The 14,271-nt window shown below is 41.2% G+C and overlaps 1 protein-coding gene across 3 annotated transcripts in view; it reads right to left on the minus strand.

Moving 5' to 3' along the window:
• The window catches only part of LOC132831237 (ankyrin repeat and fibronectin type-III domain-containing protein 1-like), a 125,111-nt gene extending 115,544 nt beyond the window's left edge, over positions 1–9,567 (minus strand). For all 3 annotated transcript variants that reach the window (XM_060849246.1, XM_060849249.1, XM_060849247.1), the window contains exon 1: positions 9,496–9,567. The gene's annotated coding sequence lies outside the window, so the exon portion shown is untranslated. The remainder of the gene's footprint in view (positions 1–9,495) is intronic.
• Positions 9,568–14,271: the final 4,704 nt, after the last annotated feature.

Raw genomic sequence — 14,271 nt, forward strand, 5'->3', positions numbered from 1 at the left:
ACTAGAGTGGATTTGTTGTCTATAATCTCTGGACTATAATCTAATTGAGGTGTTTAAGATGGTTAAATAATCTGATAGTATTGTTCGAAAGAAACCATTCCTTCTATTATGAAGTTGCGTACTTCAAATATTAGTTTATAATAACAATAACTGGATAAGATCTATAATACATATCGCAAGGTTTGTGAAGGTTGGTAGCTCAGGTTGAGGTTTAGGGTTTAGGTTTGCTCGCTGAGCTGTAGGTTTGATATCCAGACATTTCATTACCTGGCTAAGTAACATCATCAGTGGCGAACTCCAAGTGAAGTGAAGCTGTTGTCTCCTGCTTTCTATTTATATCTTTCTCCTGGATGGGGTTCCTGTTGATGTCATTTCCTGTTCATTTTCTGAGGGGTTGATAGATCTATGTGCTTGTTTATGGCATTGTGGTTGGAGTGCCAGGCCTCTAGGAATTCTATGGCATGTCTTTGCCTAGCCTGTCCCAGGATAGATGTGTTGTCCCAGTCGAAATGATGTTTTTTTTTCATCTGTGTGTATGGCTATGAGGGAGAAGGGGTCGTGTCTTTTTGTGGCTAGCTGATGTTCATGTATTCTGGTGGCTAACTTTCTTCCTCTTTGTCCTACCTAGTGTTTGTGGCAGTCCTTGCATGGAATTTTATAGATGATGTTGGTTTTGTCCATGAGTTTAACTGGGTCGTTTAAGTTTGTTAGTTTTTGTTTGAGAGTGTTGGTGGTTTTGTGTGCTACTAGGATTCTGAGGGGTCTCAGTAGTCTGGCTGTCATTCCTGAAACTTCCTTGATATATGGTAAGGTGGTTAGGGTTTCTGGCTGTGTTTTGTCTGCTTGTCGTGGTTTGTTCTTGAGGAATCTGCGCAGTGTTTTTTGAGTATCCGTTCTTCTTGAATACATATTGAACTTTTGAAAATTGCCACTTTACCATAGAAAAGGCTGTTAATACAATAGCAACAATGTGTCTACAAGGTAGAGGGGTTCTGATTAGAGACAGCTCATCTAGTTTCAGAGAGTGGTCACTTCACGCAGTTGATAGGTGGAATAAGGCTACTTAATGTTAAACCCAGAGAGACAGAGAGAATCTGAAATGACTCGTTGGAGGAACAACAGCCCTTTGCTCCTTTTTCTGTTTGTCTGCAATGTTCCCCATCAAAGTGATGAGCTGAAAACTCGCTTGAAATCATCTTCACCATTCTTGCAGGGTTTGTACAGAAGATTTCATCACTATATTGCTCACCTCAGGTCAGAAGATTCAGTTAACCACAACTTTTCCAGGGAAGATGCCGCAGTACCAACAGTCTGTGTGCATGCAAAGTAACTTCGGTTATCAAGCACCTTTTAAGACAATCCATGAATAACTTTCCCCTGAGTTTAACTGTCATTTGACAAAGTACTTTTCAAATAAGACTTGGTAGAATTTTTGAAATTTTGTTTTTTCTCTGTTTTTTCTTTATTCATTTTGTGGGATGTGGGCGTCGCTAGTTGGCCAACATTTATTACCAGTCCCTAGTTACCCTTGAGATGGTGGTGGTAAACTGCCTTCTTGAACAGCTGCAGTTCACCTGCTGTAGGTTGACCCCAAATGCCATTAAGGAGGGAATTCCAGGATTTGGACTCAGTGACAGTGAAGGAACAGTGATATATTTCAAAGTCAGGATATTAAGCGGCGTGGAGGAGAACTTGATGGTGGTGGTGTTCTCATATATCTGTTGTCCTTGTTCTTCTAGATGGAAGTGGTCATAGGTTTGGAGGTGCTGTCTGAGGATCTTTGGTGAATTTCTGCAGTGCACCTTGTAGGTAGTGCACACTGCTGCTACTGAGCGTCAAAGGCGGAAAAAGTGGATGCTTGTGGATATGATGCCAATCAAGCGGACCGCTTTGTCCTGGATGGTGTTGAGCTTCTCGAGTGTTGTTGGGGCTGCACTCATCCAGGCAAGTGGCAAGTTTTCCATCACTCTCCCAACTTATGCCTTGTAGAAGGCAGACAGGCTTTCAGCAGTTAGAAGGTGAGTTATTCACCGCAGTACTGAAAGCCTCTGACCTGCTCTTGTAGCCACTGTGCTCATGTGATGAGTCCAGTTGCGATTCTGATCAATGATAACTATTAGGATAGTTGATAGTGGGGGATTCAGTGATGGTAACACCATTGAATGTCAAGGGACAGTGGTTAGATTGTCTCTTACTGGTGATGGTCATAGCCTGGCGAATGTTACTTTCCACTTTTCAGCCCAGCTCTGGATATTGACCAGATCTTGTTGCATTTGGACCTGGGCTGCTTCAGTATCTGAGGAATCATGTATGGTGGTGAACATTGTGCAATAATTGGCGAACATCCCCACTTCTGACCTTATGATGGAGGAAAGGTCATTAATGAAGCAGCTGAAGATAATTGGGCCGAGGACACTACCCTGAGGAACTCCTGCAGAAATGTCCTGTAGTTGAGACGACTGACCTCCAACAACCGTGACCATAGTCCTATGTGTCAAATATGACTCTAACCACTGGAGAATTTGCCCCCGATACTCCTTGATTCCAGTTTTGCTAGGGGTGCTCGATGCCGCACTTGGTCAAATGCAGCCTTGATGTCAAGGGCTGTCACTCTCACCTCACCTCTGGAATTCAGCTCTTTTGTCCATGTTTGGACCAAGGCTGTAATGAGTTAAGGAGCTGAGTGGCCCTGGTGGGACACAAATTGGACATCACTGATCAAGTTACTGTTGAGCAGATGCTGCTTGATAGCACTGTTGATGACATCTTCCATCACTTTACTGATGATTGACAGTAGGGCAGTAGTTGGCTAGGTAAGATTTGTCCTGCTTTTTAACTACAGGACAGACTTGGGCAATTTTCCACATTGTCAGGTAGATGCCAGTGTTGTAACTGTAGTGGAACACTTAGCTAGGGGGGCAGCAGGTTCTAGAACAGAAGTCTTCAGAATTATTGCCGGAATGTTGTCAGGGTCCGTAACCTTTGAAGTATCCAGTGCCTCTAACCGTTTCTTGATATCACGTGGAGTGAATCAAATTGGTTGGAGACAGGTATCTGTAATGCTGGGGACCACAGGAGGATGCCAAGATGGATCATCCACTCGACACTTTTGGCTGAATATTGCTGCGAAAGCTTCAGCCTTATCTTTTGCATTGATGTGCTGGGCTTTTCCAGTATTGAGGATGACTGGTTGTTTAATCATTTACCACCATTCAGGACTGGAGGTGGCAGGACTACAGAGCTTAGATCTAATTCGTTGGTTGTGGGATGGCTTAGCTCTGTCTATCACTTGTTGCTTATGCTGTTTGGCATGAAGTAGTCCTGTTTGGTGGCTTTACCAGTTAACACCTCACCTTCAGGCATGCCTAGTGCTGCACAGGGCATGCCTTCCTGCAATGTCCATTGAAACAGAGTTGTGTGCACTTGTGTCTTTATGATGGACAGTTACATATACTTGCATTTCCTAAACACTTTTGTCAGTAATCTTTGCATCCTTGTTTTAAATTTTGTAAGTAATAAACTAGTTATTATTTGTTAACAAATGAAACCTGTTTAACTTGTTTCTAATATTGAACCAAATACTGTGTGATACTATATCACTATGAATACTGCTGACCTTTGTGCAATGATCAGCAAGCATCCCAACTGCTGACCTTATGATAGAGGGAAACACATTAGTAAAACAGCTAAAGATGGTTGGGTCTAGGATAGTACTCTGAGGAATGTCTGCTTCAAAGTCCTGGAACTGAGACAACTAGCCTCTGAGAACTACAGCCATAGAACATACAGCACAGTATAGGCCCTTCAGCCCTCGATATTGTGCCAGCCTCTTATCCTACTCTAAGATCAGATTAACCTACCTACACTTCATTGTACTATCTTCCATGTGTCTATCCAAGAGTTGCTTAAATGCCCCTAATGTACCTGGCTCTACTACCACTGCTGGCAGTGCAATTCACACATCCACCACACTCTAAGTAAAGAATCTACTGTGTGACATCTCCCCTAAGCTTTCTTCCAATTACTTTAAAATTATGCACCTCCCCCCAACTGACCCCATGATAGATATTTCATGGGAAAATGTCTCTGGCTATCCACTCCATTTATGCCTCTCAACATCTTGTATACCTCTATCAAGTTATCTCTCATCTTTCTTCACTCCAATGAGAAAAGCCCTAACTCTCTCAACCTTTCTTCATAAGACAAGCCCTCCTGTCCAGGCAGCATCCTGGCAAACCTTCTCTGCGTCCTCTCCAAAGCTTCCACATCTTTCCTATAATCAGGCGATCAGAACTGAACACAATATTCCAAATATGGTCTAACCAGTACTCTGTAGAGCGTCAGCATAATCTCATAACTCTTAAACTCAATCCCCCTGCTAATGAAAGCCAACGCACCACATGCCTTCTTAACAACCCTATCAACCTGGGTGGCAACTCTGAGGAATCTATGGACATGGACCCCAAGATCCATGGGTGGCACAGTGGTTAGCACTGCTGTCTCACAGCGCCTGAGACCCGGGTTCAATTCCCGACTCAGGCGACTGACTGTGTGGAGTTTGCACGTTCTCCCCGTGTCTGTGTGGGTTTCCTCCCACAGTCCAAAGATGTGCGGGTCAGGTGAATTGGCCATGCTAAATTGCCCGTAGTGTTAGATAAGGGGTAAATGTAGGGGTATGGGTGGGTTGCGCTTCGGCGGGTCGGTGTGGACTTGTTGGGCCAAAGGGCCTGTTTCCACACTGTAAGTAATCTAATCTAATCCCTGTTCCTCAACACTGCTATGCTTCTTCCCTTTAACCTTGTATTCTGCATTCAAATTTAACCTTTCAAAGTAAATGACTTCACACTTTTCCAGGTTGAACTCCATCTGTCACTTAGTTCTGCATCCTGTCAATATCTCTTGTAACCTATAACAGCCCTCTACACTATCCACAACTCCACTAACCTTCATGTCATCGGCAAACTTAATAACCCACCCTTTTACTTCCTCATCCAAGTCATTTATAAAAATCACAAACAGCAGAGGTCCCAGAAACGATCCCTGCAGAACACCACTGGTCACTGAGCTACAGGCTTATAACTTTTTCTACCACCAGCATGACAAGAATCTTACATAAGAAGGTACAGTTTATGGCATGTTACAAATCGGTACAATTAACAATAATGCTTTAGGCATAACTACAACTACCAAAAGCCAAGTATGTCACATCTGTCTCTTTTGGGAGCTCACACATGACTGACCGTTTCTCCACCTAAAGACATTATCAGGCTGGATGGAGCTAATGCAACTTCAACATTAGCGCTTTCAGAGCCATGATTTTGTACAAAATACAGGACATCTTCTGCACAGTAGTGTTTGGCAGTTCCTCCTATAAACACTGTCAAGGACAGATATAGCAGTTGTATGTAGATTCGTATGGATGAGGTGAAATGGGTTTTTTCTCCTATTGGTTTACTCAGCAATGCTGCAGGCCCAATCTGATAGTTTTTACCTGAAGCAGTCAGCCTGGTCAGTCAGTAGTGAAGCTACTGAACCACCTGATGATGGACATTGATATTCCCCATACAGAGTACATTCTGTACCATTGTTAAGCTCAATGCTTCTTCCAAGTTAGTCAACATGGCGAGTACCGATTCATCGGCCAAGAGAGAATGGTAGGCAGTAATCAGCAGGAGACTTGCTTGCTTTTGTTTTACTTGATGCCATGACAATTTGTGAGATCCAGATTTAATATTGAGAAATCTCAGAGCCACTCCCTCCTGAATGTATAACGTATTCTTTACACAGAGAGTCGTGAGAGCATGGAATACGTTGCCAGCAGCAGTTGTGGAGGCAGGGTCATTGGGGACATTTAAGAGACTCCTGGACATGCATATGGTCACAGAAATTTGAGGGTGCATACATGAGGATCAGAGGTCGGCACAACATCATGGGCTGAAGGGCCTGTTCTGTGCTGTACTATTCTATGTTCTATGTATTGCTGCCACCTGTAGTGGGCATGTCATGTAAGTGACATAAGACATATCCGGACATAGTTGTAGGGCACATGGGACGCCAGCTGAAAGTGATGATTGTGTGAATATCTCTATGACTTGCTGTTGCTTGAAGTCTCTGGTACAACTCTGCCAATTTTGCTGTTTCTACAGTGTTAATAATACTAGTGAGGGATCATTAATTCCTCTTCCATTAATTAGTTACACTCTCCTGTTCTTTCCTTTGGCCCTGTACATATTATTATTACATCTGCGTTTATCAGTCTTTCAGGCAGTGCATTTTAGTTCACAACATGCTTACATTCCACAGCATTTTTTCACGTAAATCTAGTACTTATGCACATATTGACGAAGCAAGGGGTGGACAGGAAGTGGAAAACAAAAGGCAGACAGAATATAGGCGGGAATGGTTTTTGTTCATGCATCACCATAGAAAGTGGAGGGAGAGAAGAGGAACTCACATTTGAAATGTGAATAAAATCAACCAAATAAAACTCATAAATGATTATTTATGACATTAATAAATCTCTTTTTTCAAGCTTCTAAAATAACTTCATAATTTGGATACCCCTATTTTGCGAGATTGCAATTGAGGTGATTTAACCTTTTCCAACTCTCAAGATAATTCCCACACATTTAATTTGGAGAGAATTTACATTTCTTTGATTTTTTTGCCTGTACTCTTGGCTCTAATCGCATGTATGTTCTTTTTTACTGGCTGACTCATACCTGCTGCAAAAATACTGCTTCACAATATGATGCTAATTCCTGCATATTGTGAATGTCTCATCAAAATGAGAAATGTTAGTGCAGGGAAATGGATCATTTTCACATTTTTCCCACCTACTCTGGATATTAAGTGCTTACTGGTCATATCTAAAATAGGCAGATGATATTAAAGCTACCTCTGTTCCAAAGTTTATACACAGCTAAAGATGACCATCTTCCTGACCAAGCCAATGTTCACATCCTCAGACCATTTGTCCTTCTGTGAGAAACAGCTAACTAAACAACAATTATCAGTTGTACTCCAACCAAGACAATATTTTCTGTTTACAACGGACTTGAGGAGGCAATTCAGCACCTTAAACCTGTTCTGTAGGTCTATTAAATCATAGTTGATTGGTATCTTAATTCCATCTACTTATCATTGTTCCACATCTCATAATACATTTGCCTCACAAAATTCTATTAATCTTACTTTTGAACTTTACAACTAACACCAAGTTGCAACAATGTTTTTTAAAATGGAGAGCAGCTAGGTTTGTACTACCCTTGTATGAAGAAGCATTCCTGACAACGTTCCTACATGGTCTAGCTGTGTTTTTAAAGCTACGCCTTCTTGTTCTGATTTTGGCCTCCAACACCACTAAAGGAAGCTGGTGTTTTAACCCCCTTTAATTATCAAATACTTAAATTATATTACCTCTTAATCTTCTGTAATCAGGGATATACAAGTAATCCATTCTTAGCACTGATATTATTCAGGTGCATCTGCACGGCATTCTGTAAATCGTCCCAATCAAAGTCTCCTACACAGCTGAGTTCTCATCCATTCAGCCTCAGAGAGAGACAGACAGACAGAGAATGTGAAAGTGAGAAGAATTATAGCCAGATCGACTGAAGGCAGCAAAATAGGCTAGAATTTTCCTTTCTACTGGCAGTACAGACTCCCTCTGGCTGTTGATTCCATTGACAATCCTGGGTTCAACTTCTGAAACCGATTTCACAGGATGAATGAGGGCTTGTTTTTTTGTGGTTGTGGGGTCAAAGCAGTGGTCACAAGAGGGATCAAGAGTTAGGCAGCTTAACTTTAGATGCCTTGGAGAAGCTAACCATTATCAAAATCATGCATTAAGGGACTCTCCATTCCCCTCCATGCATCTCTAATCCTTGGCTAAAGTGACATGAAATGATTGCTACTGCCACAGAAGCATGCAGAGATTTGGCTACATATCTCCTAGCCTATCTCCATAGTCCTTCTTTATTACCCCTTATTAAAACCAGAAAGATTGCAGAGCACAGGAGGAATATTCTCTTCTTCACAGACCTTGCTCTGTGTGGGCTTGCAATCTGCTGACAGATTTGCTTCTCACTTGAATCCAGTGTCTGATGAGAACTGGATGCAATTACATCTCCAGATGTTTTTGTAGATGACTTTACTCTTTACCATGTTGAACATCGTTTGGTGGAATGTATCAAAGAAGTTTAGATGAGAGAGGATTGTAGAGATTGGGGCACCCATGGCCAGATCTGCCGTCAGACGGAGAACATAAGAAGAAGAAAAGGAGAAGGACCTGTAAAAGGGTTAGTCTGACTTAGATCCAGAAAGAATTAATAATCAGACCATCTCCATTGTGATCACACAACCTTGGGCTTGGTTTTTCTCTGTACATTCCATCTAGACGATGCTAGGGAGAAATATTTTCCATTCAAATTGTATTCAACGAAGGTCTTAAGTCCAAAGTGGGGTTGCTCTCCTTGAAGTGGAAAAAGTAGGGGAGATAGATGTGTTCTAAATAATGAAGGACTTTTTATGGAGTAGATGTAGTAAAAATACATCCACTGGCAGATAATTTAAAATCTTTTGGTATCAACCTAAGTTAATTAGAAAAAATTTAGCTGGGAGAGGGCTAGACTTCTTTTTTACACAGTGAATTGTTATGATCTAGACTGCACTGCTGGAGAGTAAAATGGAGGTAGATTCAATAGCAACTTTCAAAAAGGGAATTGGATAAATACTGGAAAAAGGTAATTGATATCAAAAAGGCAAGGGGAGTGGGATTAATTGGATAGTTCTTTTAAAGTGTTGACACTGAACCGAGGGCTAAATAGCTTTCTCCTGTGCTGCATGGTTTCATAATTCATAGAATACTGTGAACCACTGAGTCTATCATGGGATTATTAAAATAGGAACATCTGCTTTCTGTCATCACCATTTCCCTATGAAATGTATAAAAGTCACCCTCCCTCAATATCTTCCACCAGTCACTTCTAATATAACACATTGATTTCTTTTGTAGCTTTCCTAAATGTCACCACTTGACATCAGCCCCTCACTCTGTGAAGTCAGTATCTATATGACAACAGCAGGTAATTAATCTTAATTGATGAGCAATAGTACAAAGGATTTCATGTACATCCATATATTAATCATGGTCTACCTGATAATTAGGCGCATGTGTAGGAAAGTGATAGGAAAATCTGTTTGTATCCTCCGACATATAGTAATAATTATACAATGCATATTATATTACTGCTTTTCAAAAACAAAACAGAGAAGCCACTCTCTTGTTAACACCCTGCACATTCACATACCCTGAATATCTTACTGTGTCTATAGAACTGACAGCCTCTGAATCAGTATGGCACTGCACATTTTAAATTTAGTGTTGAGTGTTTGCTATTGTGCTGAAACAGCTATCATGCTCCGATATTAAAGCTAATGTTAACTTTAAACAAAAATAAAACAGAAGAAAAGACTCCATCGTGGAGAACCTACCAAATTCTGCCATTCAGAGTTACTTCCAACAGACCAGCTTGAAATGTGGATCCTGACAGGTGAGCAGCACAGTCCTCGGTTGAAGCACAGCGTCACTGTAGTTTCCTGCTTTCAGTGAAGCAGAGGGGGTTGAGGCAGGAAGCCTGCAAGCTTATCACAAAAAGTGTAGAATTACGTGGGAGGTCACATACTAAACACTGACTAAATCAATGAACAAGCATGTTTCAGAGGAAGTTTGGTTTTAATAATAAACAATTACCTTCGTCTCCGCAAGGCGAGTACAACCAATTAGGATCATTCTAAATGCAATGCATCTGGTTATGTTTATTAAATTAGATTTTTCTTTTGGCAACCCACAGAGATAGATCTGGTGAAAACATGAAGCTAAATTTTCTAGTTTCCTTCAATGTGAAATCATGGATGATGTTTTGGTAAAATGGTATGCATATTGAGTGTGATATTAATGTTTTGTACGTTTGTGCTTTTAGATCTTCTCTAGTATCAGTATCATGCTGGGATATGGTCACAGTGACATGGGTCAAACTCTGCCAAGAAAGCCAATTTCTTTATAAGAACATAAGAACTAGTCAATTCGGCCCCTTGAAATTGCTATTCCACGAAATACAATCATGGTTGATCTCATCTTGGCCTCAACTCCATTTTCTAGCTCGCTCCCCATGATACTTCAACCTGTCACTAATTAAAATTATGCCTGTTTTTCCTTTAAACTTATTCAGTGTCCTGGCATCCCACACACTCTCCACAAATGGGCCATCCTTTGAGAGAAGTAATTCCTCCTCATCTCTGTATTAAATCTGCCACTCCTTAGACTAGAACTGATTAGGGATGGTCAACATGGCTTTGTGCGTGGGAAATCATGTCTCACAAACTTGATTGAGTTTTTTAGAGAAGTAACAAAGAGGATTGATGAGGGCAGAACAGCAGATGTGATGTATAGGGACTTCAATAAGGCGTTCAACATGGTTCCCTATGAGAGACTGGTTAGCAAGTTTAGATTTCATGAAATACAGGGAGAACTAGCCATGTGGATACAGAACTGTTTCAAAGGTAGAAGACAGAGACTGGTGATGGAGGGTCGCTTTTCAGACTGGAACCCTGTGACCAGTGATGTGCCACAAGGATCAGTGCTGGGTCCACTGCTTTTTGTCATTTATATAAATGAGTTGATGTGAACATAGGAGGTATAGTTGGTAGTTTGCAGATGACACCAAAATTGGCAGTGTAGTAGATAGTGAAGAAGGTTACCTCAGAATACAACAAGGTGTTGATCAGATGGGCCAATGGGCTGAGGAGTGGCAGATGGAATTTAATTTAGATAAATGTGAGATGCTGCATTTTGGAAAAGCAAATCTTAGCAAGATTTATACACTTCATGGTAAGGTATTGGGGAGTGTTGCTGAACAAAGAGATCTTGGAGTGCAGGTTCATAGCTCCTTGAAAGTAGACTTGCAGGTAGATAGGATAGTGAAGGAGGCTTTTGGTATGCTTGCCTTTATTGGTCAGAGTATTGAGTACAGGAGTTGGGAGGTCATGTTGCAGCTGTACAGGGCATTGGTTAGGCCACTTTTGGAATATTATGTGCAATTCTGGTCTCCTTCCTATTGGAAGGATGTTGTGAAACTTTGAAGGATTCAGAAAAGATTTACAAGGGTGTTGGAAGGTTTGAGCTACAGGGAGAGGCTGAATAGGCTGGGGCTGTTTTCCATGGAGCATTGGAGGCTGAGGGGTGACCTGATAGAGATTAGATTCCCGAGTGTGGAAACAGGCCCTTCGGCACAACAGGTCCACACTGACCCTCCGAAGAGCAACCCATCCAGATCCACTCTCCCACATTTACCCCTAACTAATGCACCTAACATCACGGCCAATTTAGCATGCCAATTCACCTAACCTGCACATCTTTGGACTGTGGGAGGAAACCAACGCAGACATGGGGAGAATGTGCAAACTCTACACAGACAGTTGCCTGAAGCGGGAACTGAACCTGGGTCCCTGGCGCTGTGAGGCAGCAGTGCTAACCACTGAGCCACCATGCCACCCACAGGGTGATACAAACCGTGAGGGGCATGTATAGGATAAATAGACAAAATCTTTTCCCTAGGGTCGGGGAGTCCAGGCCTAGAGGGCATAGGTTTAGGGTGAGAGGGGCAAGATATAGAAGGGACCTAAGGGGCAACCTTTTCATGTAGAGGGTGATGCATGTATGGCATGAGTTGTCAGAGGAAGTGGTGGAGGCTGGTACAATTATAGCATTTAAAAGCCATCTGGATGGGTTTGCGAATAAGAAGGGTTTAAAGGGTACGGACCAAGTACTAGCAAATGGGACTAGATTATTACGTTAGGATATCTGGTTGGCATGGATGAGTTGGATTGAAGAGTCTGTTTCCATGCTGTAAATCTCTATGACTCTATAACTATGATCTCTCATTCTAGATTGCCCACAAGGATTAACTATGTCTTTGTCTACTTTGCCAATCTCCTTTAACGTCTTATATAACTTAATTAAAATCATCTCTCATTCTTCTAAACCTGAACAAGTATAGGCCTAAACTGCTCAATTACTTCGCATAACACAAAACTTTTACCTCTGGAATTACTCTAATGAAGCTTCTGCGAACTACTTCCAATGTAATTTGATCCTTCCTCAAGGAAGGGGTAAGTCAGTTGGAAGAGTGAGCATCAAGAGACACCAATTCCCACACTATACATTTTCCATCTTTACTGGGAAACCAATCAGATATAGGATCCATGTTGGCTTTTCAGTTCTCAAAGGTAGGATCTTAAAGCTACCTGTAATGATCATACTGTAGAGTGGTTGAAATTAACTAAACACAGGCAAACCAAACCTGACTTTTCCTAGTGCACATCTCACTGTCAAAACCAAATAAATCACTAAGAAAAACAGTGGTGAATTTACAAAACCAAATAATACTGATAGTATTAAACACACATCCTGCAACATGCTAATTTTCATGAAGCCCATGGTACACATTCATCTTGATTCTAAACTGTATAGTGGAGACATTAAAAGATATGTTGATATCTCAGAGCAGGGGACAAGAACATAAGAAATAAGAGTTTGACCACTTGACCCCAAAACATGCTCCATCATTCAATAAGATCTTCTTCCTTGGCTGTATCTTTCCACACGATCTCCATATCCCTTAACTCTATTAATATTAAAATATCTGTCATTATCTGACTTGTAAAGTATTCAATGACTGAGTTTCCACAGTTCTCTGCAGTGGAGAATTCAAAAAGTTCACTAATTTTGAATGAAGAAATTTCTCATTTCAGTCCTAAATAGTCAAACCGTTATTTTAAGAATGTTATGCTTTGTTCTATAATGCCCATCATGAAACAAAATTACACAACATAACCTTCCTTGATGATAGAGCTGGGTAAAAAGCAAAAAAGCACAAAGATTTGTTCAGGAAGTGCATGCTGTAAGCAAGATGTTTAATATCTCATTAACTACTCTATTCTGTCACTGCACACAAAAGTCACAGAATTACATAGGACAGAAGAACAGGAGTAGGCCATTTAGATCTCTTTCACCGGTCAATGAGATCATGGTTGACTTTGGTCTAATTCCATATACCTGCCTTTGGTCCATATCCCTTGATATCTTTGCTTAAAATTAACAACTGATCCAGCATTCACTGCTGTTTATGGAAGATTGTTCCAAACATCTACCATCCTTTGTGTGCATAAAGTGATTTCTAACATCTTTCCTAAATGATCTGGCCCTAAATTCCAAACTACGTTCCCTAGTTCTAGAATCCCCAACCAGTGGAGATGGTTTATCTTTATCTACCCTTTCTTTTCTATTAATATCTTGAAGACTTTAATGAGATCACTCCTTATTTTCTAAAAGTCCTAGAGAAGTTAGGCCAAATTTGCATTATATCTCCTCATAGACTGGCTCCTGAAGTCCAGGCATCATTCCTGTAAACTTTCACTGTACATACTCCAACGCCAAAATACCCTCCCTAAGGTGGTCTCAAGCTGCTCACAGTACTTCAAGTGAGGTCTCACAGGGTTCTGTGTAATAATTTTTCCCTTTTGCTATATTCAATCTCATTCTCATCACTTCACTTTTGTTCACTTGCTTTAGTGGAAGGATGACACATTATTGCAAAGAGAGGAGCTATCAACGCTGCAAGCTTCGTCTGATACTGTTGTTTGAGGAAAATATGGCCATCAGTGGCTCCCTCTCATCTCTCACCTGGCCACCAATGTTTATCCCTAGCTCTATCACATTACATTGTTTACTTCTAACTTGCCTTCACTCCAATTCCAGACAGATATTCAATAACATACATAGAGTCATAGAGATGTATAGCACAGAAAGATACCCACCACTTTTGTTTCAGCAGCAGGAACAGCAGGAGTGTCAACCGGGAGCTGACGGGAAGATGTATCACTGATTTAAATACTTACCTTGTGAATAGGCAGGGCGCACACTGAACAGGAGTGGACATGGAATGGCTGGGTAAGTAAGGTAATGTATTTGGGTGGTTACTTTACCCAAAACACTACTCAGGAAGTGTCTCCCATCCATGCTTCTCCTCTAACCAAAAAAAGGTTCTGTGTGCCAGATTGGTAAGGTAACTAATTTTTTTTAATCTTTATTTTTCTACAGTCTCTTTGGGAATTTAGAATAGAAGGAATGGCGGTTAGGGCGGTTGAATGTTCCTCCTGCAGAATGTGGGAGGTAGGGGTCTCTAATGTCTCTGCTGACTTCATGTGCAG

Source organism: Hemiscyllium ocellatum, chromosome 33 (assembly GCF_020745735.1).
Source record: "Hemiscyllium ocellatum isolate sHemOce1 chromosome 33, sHemOce1.pat.X.cur, whole genome shotgun sequence".
In the NCBI taxonomy this organism is placed as follows: domain Eukaryota; kingdom Metazoa; phylum Chordata; class Chondrichthyes; order Orectolobiformes; family Hemiscylliidae; genus Hemiscyllium; species Hemiscyllium ocellatum.